We start from the raw sequence: 15,155 nt of genomic DNA on the forward strand, positions 1-15,155 counted from the left end.
GGGTCACCATCATGGTGCCCATCATCCCAGTTTTATCAGCTGCATCAAGTTCATTTTTCCTTTCTCCATCTTTCATTCTTTTCTGACGCAGGTGGCCAGCAGAACCCAGCAAGCCAGCATCCAGGCTCTGTCCTGGGCTAAGCCGCTGGTAACAAGAATTGTTTCAATAATGTTTCCAGAAACCCATGTTGAAAGTGTGCTGAGAGCCATTAGCCAAGTAGGTATGACAATTTCCTTGCCAGCGTACCCCATGTTGCTTAGAGGAAGGACTCGTGGAAATGGACTTGCCTTGGTCATTTGCAGTGACATTGCACGTATGCTTGAGTAAGGTGACCTTGCTCAAGGACCAGGGCGGAACCAGGTTTAGGGCGGATCAGGTTTTAGGGAGTATCCTGCTCCTTGGGTTTTGGGCGGTTCCAGGTTTAAGGTGTACCCTGCCGGGAATAGGGTGTATCCTGCTGATTAGAGCCTGGTGGAGTACGTGAATTTTGCCCAGAACATGAATTTTTTCCCCAGAACATGTTTGTAGAGGGCTGGTGTGAGTTCGGGAATAAAGAATTGCTGTTTGAATCTACAAGGCTGTGAATGGCTCGTGATTTTGTACCCAGCCAGACTGCGGCAAAAGTGGGATATTTTCCATATTTAAATTGCAAAAGAAAAGAATGATAATAATTTTGCTGGTCTCAAACATATACATTATTAACCAATAATTTCTAAGTAGAAATTCTAACAATGCTACTTTAATCAGTAGACAAACTTATTTAATAACTATTACATCAATTATTGGCAAAGGAAACTGCCAATATCCCTGAATATGTTTTGTTCCCTTAACCAGTTGCCTCATTCCCCACCCTAATCCAGTAATTTTGTTTATAGGACTATTTTGTTTAGCAGTCTCTTAATTCAGAAACAGTATGAAAATAAATATCAGTTTTGCACCAGCTGAATTATCTATCGTATACCTCAAATCACTGAAAATGCAGTTATTAATCGGCAGAATCATTTCTGAACATATGACAAGTATAGATTAGCCACAAGCCCAAATTGCACTTGAGGAACATAAAGCTATTTCTAGGCCACTAGCTTATTCTTGAAATCTCCAGCACCTTTTTCTGACATTGGTGGTATGGTTGAGAATGATTCTGTAAGCCAGAGTCACTAAAAGAGGCTATGTCCAAAGAGGAGGTGATCTGACACCATAGTTAAAGATCAGCTCTTACCAGCTGGAGTAAGTCTCTCCATCTGGAGGGTCTAATATTAATTAAGATAATCCTTAAAGCTTGTAGATTTCCAAGCAGGGGAGTAAGCAAGGGGTAAATGGAGGAATCTGATTTCCAAAAGGGCATCTAAATCAAGGGCCATCAGAACATAAGCTACATCGAAGACATATTTGTACATCCCTGTTCAGAGTAGCACTAGTCACAATAGCCAATAGTTAGAAGTCACTCAAATGTCCTTCCACAGATGAATGGATAAACAAAATGTGGTATGTGCATACTTTAATAAGGAAAGAAATTCTGAAACATTTTACATGGAGGAAACTGAATGATATTATATTAAACAAACAAGTCACTCAGACACATATTGTATGAGACCAATTATATGAGGTACCTTGTGTAGTCCAGTTCATAGAAACAGAGAATGGTGGGTGTTGGGGGTGGGGAAGGAGGAAATGGGGAGTTGTTTAATGAGAGTTTCAGTTTGGCAAGATGAAAATATTCTGGAGATCTGCTGTTCAACAATGTGAATATACTAGGAACTACACACTTACAGTGGTAAAGATGGCTAATTTTATATTATCTGAGCTTTAAACCACAGTTGAAAACAAAAACCCAGCACCCCAAGTAAATAATTAAAAATAACTATATATGGAATAAATTTAAATAAAAGGAAAACCAATGGAACCAAAATTCACATGATTGGCACCACTGTGTACCATCATAAACCAATTCAGACTTTCCAGCTCCTAGTTGGAAAGACCTTGATGCTTCATTGCAAACTTGATTTCTACCAGTATTCTAATTGTGGCAACTTTTCTTGACCTAACAGCCTGGTCATAAAATTGACAAGCACTTCCCTCTCGATGGTGCTCTGATCTGCACCAGTTACTATAGAGAAAGGGGTTTTAAAATCGAGGCTACTGAAGCAGTGACATCACTAGTCTAGCTTGCTTTGTCCTTGTATGACCAGCATCCCAAAGAACTTGGCATGCATGCAAGAAAGCAACTTTCTAAAGATGACACTAACTTGCCCTACTTCCCAGCATTACATGAGAGAACGCCAGTGTCCTTCAAGATACTATGTATCTGGACATTCTGACCCAAATTCACTCTCATTGTTCCCTTAACTTGGCTAGGTTTTTGGGGACTTGGAGGGACATTTCAGGGACATGGTTTTTGACTGTCTTCCTTTTCTCCAAGGAAGCAAGAGACAGGGTTGGCTATCTTAGTCCACTTCTCCACATTCAGGAAAAATAATTTGAATGATCACTATATCAAAGAACCCACCATAACTTTTCTTTTCAGGAAAGTTGTAATCCCAGCTACTCAGGAGGCTGAGGCAGGAGGAACACAAGTTCAAGGCCAGCCTGGACAACTTAGGAAGATCTGTCTCAAATAAAAAACAAAAGGGCTGGGGGTGTTGCTCAGTGGTAGAGTACTCCTGGGTTACATCCTAGTACGGCTGGGGTCGGGGACAAAATAGTGGGAGCAGCAGCCTGACTCTGTGCTCTTCAGTTTTGCTCCCTCTCCCGGCTCTTTCATCATGATTTAAGGCACATGTGTAGTTGACATTTATTTGTCACATCTTTTCTTACAAGACTGTATGTTCTCCCTTAGAAACTGAGGTTTACTTTGTCTCCTATTTGCATCACCAACGGCTCTTAGGAGATTTTATATAGAGGTACAGATATAAATATAGATAGAGACATACAGATATACAGACACATACCCACACATACAATAAATGTTACTTAATTTACCCTCAAATTTCAAAAGAAATTTCAAGGAACTCCAAATAAGCTAACAACCCTGAAAAAAGAAGAACAAACTTGGAGGTCTCATAGTTCCTGACTTCAAAACTTGCAATAAAACGACAGTAAGGGAAACAGTGTGTCACTGGCATGAAGACAGGCATAGACCAGTGAGACAGAATAGACCACTCAGAAGCAAACCCTCACTTGTGTGGTTAAGTCAGTTCTAACAAGGCTGCCGAGACCACTCAACGGGCAAAGGGCAGTCTTTGCAACAAGCAGTGTTGGGTGGTGAGTGTTAGATATGCATATGTAAAGGAATTAATTGGGACTCTTGCCTTACACTATACATATATACATTTACCTTACACTACATACAAAAGTTAACTCAAAATGGATTAAAGACCTAAATGTAAGAGTTATAAAATTATAAAACTCTTAGAAGAAAACTTAGGCAATAATTTCTTGGATATGACCCCAAAAGCATAGACAGCAAAAGAAAAAATAAATAAATTGAACTTCATTGAAAAAAGCCAAAACTTCTGTGAAATTGAAAGATACAACTGAATAAAAAGACAACCTACAGAGTATGAAAAATATTTATAAGTTATATAGCCTATAAGAGGGTACCATTTAGAATATATAAAGAACTCCTCTAATTCAGCAGCAAAAATATAACTTGGTCAAAAAAACAAGCAGAGGGGGCTGGGGTTATAGCTTAGTGGTAGAGTGCTCATCTAGTATATGTGAGGCACTGGGTTCGATCCTCAGTTTATAAAAATAAACTAATAAAATAAAGATATATTAAAAAACAAGCAGAGGATTTGTTTAGACCTTTTTTCAAAGAAGATATACAAATGGCTATTAAGGACATGAAAAAAATATTCAATGCTACTGATCATTAGGGGAATGCAAATCAATACCCACAATGAGCTCTACCTCACACCCGTGAGGAGGGCTATAAAAATGAACAGACGAACAAAAAAGGTGTTGGTGAGGATGTGAAGAAATCATACGCTACTAGTGGAAATGGAACAGGACACAGACACTGTGGAAAACCACCCAGTGGTTGCCCAAAGAATCTAAGTAGAGAAGTACCACGCTTGGTAACTGATGCAGCAATTCCACTTCTGGGCGTCCACCAAAGGAACCTAAAGCAGAGCCTCACACGGGTATTTGTGCACTCCTGTTCACAGTAGCACTATTGACTATAGCTGAAAAGCAGAAGCACCCCAAATGCCCATCCATGAATGAGTGGGAATCCAAATGTAGTATATACATCCAATGGAGCATTAATCTAGTCTTAGGATGGAAATTCTGACATATATGCCATGACATGAATGAACCCTGGGGACATGCTAAGTGAAATAAGGCAGTCATAAAAGGACACATACCATATGATTCCACTTATATGAGGTGCCTAGAGGAGTCAACTTTATAGAAACAGAAAGTAGACTGGTTGCCTGAGGCTGATGTGAGGGGAAAATGGAGAGTCACTTAATGAAGGGACTTCTGTGGGTGGTGAATAGACAGATTCCTCTGAACTGTCTACCTAAGATGGTTAAGATCCTACATTTTACGTTCTGTGCACCCCATCCCTTTCCCCACTCTTCATATCAAGATCACTTCATATCATATCACTCTTCATATCCAAGCCTAGAACAGCATCTTGCATCTGACCTGCATCAATAAATGTGTAAGTGAATGAATGGTCAGAATCCAGAGTTGGAAGTCACCTTAGGGCTCAATGGAAACTTCTACTCCACGGATGAGTACCTTCTACAATTCTCCACCTTTGCTGAGACACCTCCAGGCTATAGAACACTCACTGCCCCTCAAAGCATGTCACTCTGTGGTCATATACTTTGTCATTAAAGAATTCTTTATATCAAGCTGACATAACTTACCTGAAATATCTCTCCATCCCCAGTGACCCTAGCTCTGCCTTCTGGGTTCAGGTAGAACAGATAAAATTTCTAATGCACCTGCCCACCTTTTGCAATAAAAGATAACTCTGTGTACCAAGAAAGTGAACGTCCACTCCAGGTGCTTCTGTTCCTGAAGAGAGACTCCTTTTGGAGTTAAGATGCCTCAAAAGGAGTTTCTGATCCTGGTTCAGAGACACACCTGTGACAAAAATATGGAGATAATCAGTGGTGACTATGTGGGGAAGAGGATTCTGATAATTAAAGAATGGGAATATTTAGCCTGGAGTAGAGAGGTCACCAAGCAAGACATTACTTGTCTTCTATGAAAGGAGAATCCTTGTTCTGTGTGTAAGTACAGGAAGGCAGATTTTAGCTTAATTATAAGGAAGAACACTAGAACTGTTCAAGTACCTAATAACTCATAAGTAGTAACATATTATAGATATTTAGTAATTGCCGTGGTCATTATTATCAGAGCCTGGTTGAACTTCATCACCCCTTTGAATTCATAAAATAAACACACATACATGCCACATAAACACTGGGCTTTCTGGCACTTGGCCTTGCATGGAACATTCTAGAAGTATTTCTGTTAAAACAGCTTGTTATTGGTTTGTTTGTTTGTTTCTTAAAAAAAAAAAAAAAAAGGCCAACCAAAGGAAAACTCACTGTTGGCAAGGAACTATGCAGAGACCTGTGGCTTAGGACCCCTACTCACTGAGGAGTACCTTGAGACTTGCTTCTCCCTGCTGGGCTGCCCATGGGTTCTAACCTGATTTTCCCCACGGCTGGTTTCCACTGACCTTTCATGTCTTGGCAATGACTTCTATGCATTTTGGCAGTGACTGTCTAAATTTCTGATTCAAACCTGATCTCAGCCTCCTGGGCTTTCTCTCTCTTTTAATTCCTTCAGAGGATGGTCAAGGCTTCTACCACCCTTACCCCTCCCATAGCAACCCTCACTATTGCAACGTGACCATGCCGAAGGGGAACTAGCACTCCCAGCCTGGAGTAGGTCTTGTCAATCTGATTTTTAAATGATGGAGGAGGTTTGAGGACAAAGCTCATGGAGGCATGAGGATGCAAAAGATCAAGTGAAAGGGAGGAAAGATCTTCCGACTGTGAGCACATTCTCAGACTTAGAGGACAGAGAGGTATTTAAAGTGAACTGGAACAAACCTGCAACATCAGGTGCAGTTCTGCCTTCAAAAATAGCTGCCAGTTAGAAAGGGTTATTTACATATTGATTTCATGCTAACTTTGTAATGGAATGTGCTGCCTGCCTGCCTGAGACCTAACAACTGTCATCATAATTTTTTCTAAAAATACAGGCAGAGAAAAACACTCGGTGAACCCTCCACTGGAAAGTGGCTACAAAAGACCCTCATCCCAAACCTACTCCACCGACCATGTCCTAGAGCAGGGATTCTCAACAATCACCACCGAGCAACACTTCCCAGCTGCAGTCAGCCCTTCCTTCCCTCTTCCAACCAGCTCGCACTTTTTTTTTCCCCCTTCTAGAAAAATCTGTCTTGTTCTCAGGTAAGGGGAGATGCCTCCTTTGCACAGAGCAGCCTTTGTGGGAAACTCCAGCTGGCCCCTTATCAGAAATAATGGACGAGAAAGGGGCCCCAGTGGCCCACCATCCTGGGTGCATTTCTGTCACTGTTTCTTGGGATGCTTCCTTACCTAGGATCCCAATTTCTGGGGCCTCCTGACAGCCAGCTTCCAGTGTTTCTCACTTGGGCGCTTTCTGAACCCAACCTATCGCATCTCCAGGTTTGTCTCTGTGGATCCTGCAGAGCTGGTCCTTGGCAGCTCTCTGGCTGCTCTGCGGTACAATATTAGCAATTTAAATGCCTCTTTGCCAGGCCTGATGGAGCTGATTCGGTTGTGATCCTGGGCATATGGATGGCATATTTGCTGAGAGCTAGGTGAGACGAGTCCCAGAAGGACTGCCGCCAGCCCCGCAGCCGCCTTCCCCGCCCGCCCGCCCGCTCCCCTCCCCGGGCCGGCGGCTGTGTGAGCAGTTAAATCGGCTGGAGCCAGCGCTAACTGCTGCCCACTTCGCTTCCAGCCGGGCCCCCGCTGCTGGGGACAAATCTTTCATTCACGGACAGGAGCTTGTTAGGCCAACTCGGGACTCCAAAGCCACTTAATTAAATTGTGGAAAGTTGCTTGGCCCCGGTGGGAAATTTGCACACAAAGGCCCGGGGTCCGGGGGCTCCCTCCACCCGGGACCCCACAACAAAACCGCGTCCTCGCGCCTCCCCAGCCCCCAGCTCTGCCCTCGCCTCTCAGCGCCCCCCTCCACCACGGCTGCGGCAAAAGCGGCGCCCCCTCATTAGAGGGCGTTTGTTCGGGAATGTTTTCCCAGCGATTCACTGACGGGCCTTTCATTCCTCCTTCGGCAATCAAGGGCGGCAAGTGCAGGCTGAGAGCCCTCCACGGCCTGATTGCTGAAAGAATTTCCAAAAGGAAAGAGTGTAAACAGGTACATTGAAAAAGCCTCTTTTGAACAATTATGTAAACATTCCAAACACTATTTGAAAACTTTCACAGTGGAACTGTCACGTTGGAGCATTCTTGGTTAATTGCAAGGGCACAATGGTTGCTTTCCGGGTACCCTGGCTTCCTGCAGACCCAGCCCAGAGAGCCAGCGCTGAAGGCCATGGCGAGCCGCAGATAAAGAAGTCACAGGGGACATCTTTCTGTGTGTGTTCTTGCTCCCTCTGCTTCCAGAAGCATGCCCTGGGAGCAGGAGAGGTGTGCTCTTTCTTCTGGCTGGATTTCTCCAGGGTCTGGTCCATGGCTCTCTGCACACAGGGTGGGTTAAGAATTCTGGATGCAAGAGTCGACTAGAAACACAGGGGAAAGTTCTGTGTCATTGAAGGTTTCCTTCAAAGCATTAAATGATCGTTCTGAGACTAGTATGGCATTATGTAAAAATGTGAATGTGTAACCTATGTGATTCTGCAATCTGTATTTGGGGTAAAAATGGGAGTTCATAACTCACTTGAAACTATTGTTTGAAGTATGATATGTCAAGAGCTTTGTAATGTTGTGAACAACCAATAAAAAAAAAAAAAAAAAAAAATTGTGGGCAACCTCCCCTCCCCAGGGGAATGTGCCTGGCTTGCTTTGCACGACTCTGGTTCGCTATCTAGGCTTCTTCCTCTTTTCCATTCAGCCCAGACTCTCATGGTTCACTAACACAACCACCGGTGACTCTGATTATGTTACTGGGAGTTAGGAAAGTTTAGGCTGCACAGGCAAACTGCTTAATCTCATATTTCACGGAGAGACGAGACTCCAGGTGAGTTTCCATGCATATTGGTTGAATCAGGTTAGCCAGTCTCCAGATATTTAGGGTCCATTCAGCCTATAACCACCAAGTCTTGCAAGAGGTATCTAAATTGGAACTGTCATTCTGGTGAGCGGGGCATGATTTGTTTTTATTTTTGTTCCCTAAAATCTATTTCTTAAATGCCTGGGAGGTTAGGGGTGGGGGATGGGAAGAAAGCCTAAATGTTTAACAAGAAGGGACTGGCATAGAAACACAATGAAATCTTACAAATGTGAAGGCCGTGTAGAGACATGGGAAATATTTAATGACAACAAAGTGGAAAAAATCAAGCCACAGAATCATGTTTGCACTGTGCTGGCAAATTCAAGAAAATGCTGCTGCATGCTACTGAGGAGTAGAAAGGACCAGAGCAGAATGAAAACACTCATTCTGGGGAATGGGAGTTCCAAGTCTAGCTTTAATGTCACTGCATTGCATCGTCAAGGTGAGGTCTGGGGGTGCTGGAAAACACCCATGTACATACAAGGTTGGACATAAAAGGCCACCTGACTAACCCAAAGAGAGATGCACACGCCAGCCGGCAGCACTGAGCATCCTTACCAAGAATGTGGATCAGAGCTTCAGCGTAAATTTCTCAGACCTAAAGAGGAGCTAAGGCTTGTCAGCTTGCTGAGTCCCCAGGAGGCAGATGCAGAATCACAAAATGCAAGATAAATCAGAAATGTGGTTGGTAGAAATGGTCATGTTCAACAGGGTCAGTTGCAGAGCAAGGGCTAGAAGGAAAAATCACTTCTCTCCATTTCAAAGGGCTCCCTGAACACAGGAGGGGCCAAATATGCCTGCTTCATAGGCTTACTCAGTTTGACTACAGTCAATGCTTATTATGTGTCTGTTCTGTATCAGGAACTGTGCTGTATATATGTTAGGCATGTGAAGCTGTGGAATATTTTGATCCTAACAAGTTAATTCACAATGTAGTGTGGAACCAACATCTTTAAAAATGCATGTGAACCAGCTAATTTTGACAAGGGGTTCAAGACACCTCAATGAGGGAAAGAAGAATCTTTTCAACAAATGATTCTGAGACAACCAGACGGATACATATAGGCAAAAAAAAAAAAAAAATGGATCCCTACCTCACACCATATACAAAAATTACCTCTAAATGAATCAGAGATGTAAATTGAAGAGCTAAAGCTACAAAACTCTTAGACTAAAACATAGGTGTAAATATATGTGACTTTGGATTAGATGATGATTTCTTAACTATGACATCAAAAATACAAACAAGAGGGAGCTGGGGTTGTGGCTCAGCAGTAGAGCACTCGCATGTGTGAGACCCTGGGTTCGATCTTCAGCACCACATAAAAATAAATAAGTGAAATAAAGGTATTCTGTCCAACTACAACTAAAAAATGTTTCTTAAAAATTACAAATGAGAAAAAAGAGAGAGATAAATTAGATTCTATCAAAATTTAAAACTTTGATGCTTTGAAAGACACTACCAAAATAAAAAATACAAGTTGCAAGATAGGCAAAAATATTTGCAAATTATATATCTGATAGGGATGCCCAGAATATATAAAGAATTCCTTCAGTGCAACAATAAAAAGGATAAACCAATTTCAAAATCATCAAAGAATCTGAGTAGATATTTATCTGAGGAAAGTATACAAATGGCCAAAAAGCAAACAAAAAGATGCTTGACATCATTAAGAAAATTAAAATCACAGTGAGATACCACTTCTCATCCACCAGATGGCTATAAAAAAAAAGAGAGAGAATAAAAAAAAGTTGGTGAGGATGTGGAGAAATTGGGACCCTCATACACTGCTGATGGAAATGTCAAATGGTACAGCCATCGTGGGACAGAAGCTTGGCAGTTTCTCAAAAATTAAACACAGAATTAGCATATGAATTGAGAATTGAAAATATATGTCCACAAAATTTTGTCCATAAGTGTTCACAGCAGCCTTATCCCATTTTGAAGCCAAAAATGTAAACCTCAATGCCCATCAACTGATGGATTGATAAATAGAATGTGGTATATCCATACAGTGGAACATTATTCAGCCATTAAAACTGGTACCATTTTGTGGCTGCACTAAAAACCACTGACTTGCACTCTTTTAAAGGATAAATTTTATGGTATAAGTACCTTGGAAATGTTGGTGGTGTTGTTGATTGGTTTGTTTGGATGTGTGTGTATGTGTGTGTGTGTGTGTGTATTAAATACATGTGGAAGGTTCTACACACTGTAAAGTATCACTCACAATTTCTACTGCTAGAATGGGGTGTCAGGTATTACATGAAAGTCCTAAATGCTTATCCACTTAATTTGTGAGACCTTTCAGGTTTCATGGCTGCAATCTGCTAGAATGAGCTGGCCATAGGGGTCAGTCCCAGCCTCCTGAAGGAGCTAGAGTACATGGGTTCTGCATCTGCTGAGCCCTCTAGGATGGAAGAATAGAGAAACGACAAATAAGCCTGTCTGGAAAGCCGGCACGACTGGGTGCCCACAGGGACCAGTCAGAGCACAGGACTCGCTCTAGAATTCCATGCTAGGTGATGGACATATCTGCGCTCCCCAATGCTTTCATCAAACTGGACCTGACTGTGCCTTGAGGTCTTGAGGAGCAGTTCCTTCTGTTCTGTGGCTCTGTTACAGCAACCAAGGTAGGCAGGGTTCCTGGACCCAAGCCCAGTCCTGCTGAGAAGAGAGCCTTTGCTTCCCAGGACAGACCTGCTGTGGTGACTGGCTTGGTGCTGCAGGAGCCAGCCTGATTTCAGACTAGTCCAGGCTGCCTCTCTGGACTCCTGAGCCATGTCCCTAGATCCTATTTGTCTCTCAAACTGGACTTTGGACTCATTATTATGGCTGCATCCAGAACCCACCCTGCTCTTCAAAGGAGCCCCCAAGAATCCAGTCTTATCTTTGGCCATAGCCCTCTGAACTCCAGCCTGGGCTCCCCAGAATTCAGAAGGTGGCCTGGGTTTCAGATCATCTCCATGTTAAGACCATCTCGTGGGATGGGGATATAGCTCACTTGGTAGAGGGTTTGTCTCACATGCACAAGGAAGGCTCTGGGTTTAATCCCCAGCATCACTAAAAAAAAAAAAAAAATCTCCTGACCTTGAAGGTCCATGTGACTGAGCCCTTGGCTGCCTCCATCCTTGTCTACCATCCCCACCTTCCTTCCTTCTGCTCTGGCCCGCCTAGGCATGGCTGACTCCTCATTCATTTTGTTCTTGGCTTGAATGTATCCTCCTTGCAGAAGTCTTCTCTGGCCACCCTTAAAAAACAGAATCCCAGTGACATCCTATCGCTGTGCCCTGTTTTACTTTTCCCTTCTTTATGTGGTTTTTGTCTGTAACTCTTTCCAAATGGAAGGTCCACAAGGGTGGGACTTTGCTTCATTCACTGTTATACCCTCAACTCCTAAGAATACTTGGAATTTGGCTCACCCTTGAATGAATGAATGAATGAATGAATGAACAAATGAATATTTTATTCCACTCAAACATCTGCACCATGAGGAAGGCAGATAATAGGTTTCATTTTAACTCAGAAATTTAAAGCACAGGGCAATACATTGGTTATGCATGTTCATGACGAGGTGGGGTGAAAGAGGAACTTGGGGGATATCAGGGTCCTTTCCATGACCCCAAAGCCATCCCTTCTGTTCTGTGGAATCTCTTGTTTGGAAAAGTAACAGAATTCAAGAGCCCAGCTGGGGGCCATGAGGCCTGAGGCAGAGCAGGAACTGAAGAATAGCTGGGAAGATGGGGCTCCAGCAGGGAGCTCAGGCATGGCTGGCACAGCACACCTCCCCAGCAGGCCCAGCACCAACTTCCATGTGCAGCCATGTCCCCAGCTGGAGACTGCTTGGATATACCTAGGACCACCCTAACTTACTGGTCCTTGAGCAGGCCAGAGTTTTCAGAAATTCCAGAGCATGAAGCCAGAAAGCCTGTGTCCTAGGCAGAGTGTCACACCATAGGGCCAGGATGCAGATGCTGACACCCTTAGGAAAGCAATGGAAGAACAAATGTCAGCCCATTGTCCACATCATCTCATGTGGGTGGGCCCCTGCCTTCACTGGGAGAAGCCACACCAGGTCTGGGAGTTTTTGCTCCAATGTTCCTCACTCAAAAGGCTCTGGGATAAACAAACCCCTAATTCCTCTGAACCTTTATTTTCCCAACCATTAAACAAAATGAATAAACCCACCTCCCAGGGATGCTGTGTGGATATTGGGGATCTGAGCATTATCAGCTGAAGGACAGCGAGACCTGTTAGAGTCGGGATATTTTGTGCACGTTGACAAGCCTAGGAATTTATCTGGCTACTCAGAAGGAACTAACCAATCAAGATGAAGGTCACTCTCTGGTCCTCAATTTTATCCTCTGCAAAGTGGGGAGAATAATGAACCTATCATACAGTATTGTTGTAAAATGCAATATATGTAATGTGCTTGGGATCCTGCCTGGTGCCTGGGAAGCCCTTCATAGGGGTTCACCATTATTGTTGTTGCTATTATTAGGACTGTCACATATCAGCATGACATTCCAGAAATAACATTATATCAGCTATGTGATGTTGATACACCTGCTCCTGCGAGGCAATGTCCATTATCCATATTCCACATCTACTCTCCATGCCAGGTCCCTGTCAGGTGGGAATGACCAACTCATCATTTCAGCTCCTTCCTTCCACATCTGAGCCCAAAATAGGTTTTAGTTCCTCTATGTAAAAAGCATTTAAGGGATAAAATATTATATTGCTTTTCCATGACAAGAAAAGTTTCTGATTTATATCTGAGTAAATCAATTGGGAAATAGGAAACTATGAAATAATCGACCTAATAAAAATTAATTATCATACCCAACCTGGAAATGCTGCAATCCCTAAAGGAAGGGACCAATGTCTGCACCCACAGGTTGTTTCTAACTATGGAAGAAGGACAGATGAATTCTCTGTGCATTGAGGGTAGACTTAGCACCAGGGCTGCAGCTATAAGGAGGCAGACTGCAGTTCAATATTAAAAAGCACTTTCCACCAAAATAGCTGCCTGGAAATGTAATAGTCCGACTCAGGGGGAAGGGTGTTCCCTGTCACTGGATGTGATCAGGTAGAGGCTCCTGCTGCAGAAGAGATTAATATATTGGATAAAGGTCTGAGTTACATTACTTTTAAGGTCTCTTCCAATTCTAGGATTGTACGGCTCTCCAAGCATATGAATTGCCTATCTAGGAGAGAAGGAAGACATACTAACCTGAATCTCAGACCATGATTTTATGCACAGAAAACCAAAGGTGCTCAGTAGTTGCCTCTGGCCACCTCCATTGCACCAGCCAAAGAATACAAGGACTTCTTTCATACTACCTGCAATGTTGGGCTCCCAGCCTTATCCCACTCTCTTAGGAGGCCTTCTGTAACCAAAACTCTTCTCCAGCTAATTCTCCGCAAATGAATATAACTTAGAGGGCTGAGGTTATCCTGCTCAGCTCAGCTGGTCACATCTTTCTTTGTTCCACAATGCTTATTGAGCATCCATTTCCTTCCAGACACTAGGCTAGGTGCTGATACTGAATCAAGTAAGATATCATCCTCAAGAAGGAAACATACAGAATGGGAAAGATTCATATGAGCTGACTGAGTACACTGTCCCAGAGGCAGACCAAAGGTGCTCTGGGGAGAGATGTCTTCCCTGGACTGGAAAGGTTCCCTGGAGGAGAAACTCAGGCTGAATTTCAGAGGTGAGCAGGATGAGCCCTAGAATTTTCTGCAATGATATCAGTGTTCTATTATCTACCAATATGATAGCCATGAGCTAGCTGCACGTGATGACTGAGTCCCTGAAATGTGGGTAGTACAATTTGAGAAACTTAATTTTAATTTTATTAAAATTAAACTATGGCTATATTGGGAAGCATAGATAGGCAAAGGGTGAGGGAAGGCTGAATGAGGATCTGGCCTAGGCAGTGGCAAGCAGGAAAGAGGAGGCTAAGGCTCCATCTGTCTCAGGACTTCTACTCCGAGGTTGACTTTCTCAAGGGTGGAGCTGGCGAGGTCCCCACTTTAGGTTTCTGATTGCAGGGGAAGCCAGGGTATGAAAGTCCCAGGGAGCAAGATCGTGGACAAGCCCACTTCGTATGTGTGCATTAGGATCCCTGGAGCTGACACAGGGTGAACTGAGAGAATAAGCCAGCAAAGAATATGGAAAATAAAATCAGAGAGCTAGGAAATCTAGAACATTAGTGTCAATGAAGCAGGGAAGAGAGTCTCTAGGGAAGAGAAGTCCAGAGTGTCAAATGCCCTGTGGTGGGGGAGGTAGTGGTGGGGACAAGTCTGCAATTAGGAGACTGATGTGGGGGTGGGGTGGGAGCAAATTTTCCCATCTGGATTTGACAATTCAGATTGGTCTCCTTCCAAGATAGCCTGAAGTCCCAGTTCCCTGTGACTTTTCCCCCCAGTTTAAATGAAGTTATTTTTAAAAGATTTTTTCTTAATTTTCATTGGTGCATATTAATTATACAGAACAGTGGATCTCATTGTATCATATTCTTACATGCACATAACATAATTTTATCAGTTTCACTCCCCCCAAATATGAAAGCATTCATGATTTGCATGTCCTCTTTGCACAGGGACCATGCTAATCTCTGTATCGTTCCAATTCTAGTATCTGTGCTGCCCTGTGGCTTTTACACATTTCAAACATTTTGGACTCAGAAATGCTTTGACAATCTAATGAGAGCTATGCCTCCTCTTTCTCCAGAAAAAAAGTCACCCACAAATAAAATGCTGTATTTCATATTAGGGAACCCTTAAAGCTCATCCATGGACCCCGGGATTAAAAAAAAAAAATCTAAGCACTGAGTTTTTATTTGCTGTGTTCTTGCTGAAAATGCCTGAATTCTAACAAATCTGCTTCTACTCAGGATA

The 15,155-nt window shown here is 43.0% G+C and overlaps 1 non-coding gene across 1 annotated transcript; it reads right to left on the reverse strand.

Moving 5' to 3' along the window:
- Positions 1-14,813: 14,813 nt before the first annotated feature.
- LOC120891038 (U6 spliceosomal RNA) lies at positions 14,814-14,920 on the reverse strand. The gene has a single exon (XR_005735472.1). It is a non-coding gene; the product is annotated as a U6 spliceosomal RNA (small nuclear RNA).
- Positions 14,921-15,155: the final 235 nt, after the last annotated feature.

This window comes from Ictidomys tridecemlineatus, chromosome 11 (assembly GCF_052094955.1).
Source record: "Ictidomys tridecemlineatus isolate mIctTri1 chromosome 11, mIctTri1.hap1, whole genome shotgun sequence".
Taxonomy (NCBI): Eukaryota; Metazoa; Chordata; class Mammalia; order Rodentia; family Sciuridae; genus Ictidomys; species Ictidomys tridecemlineatus.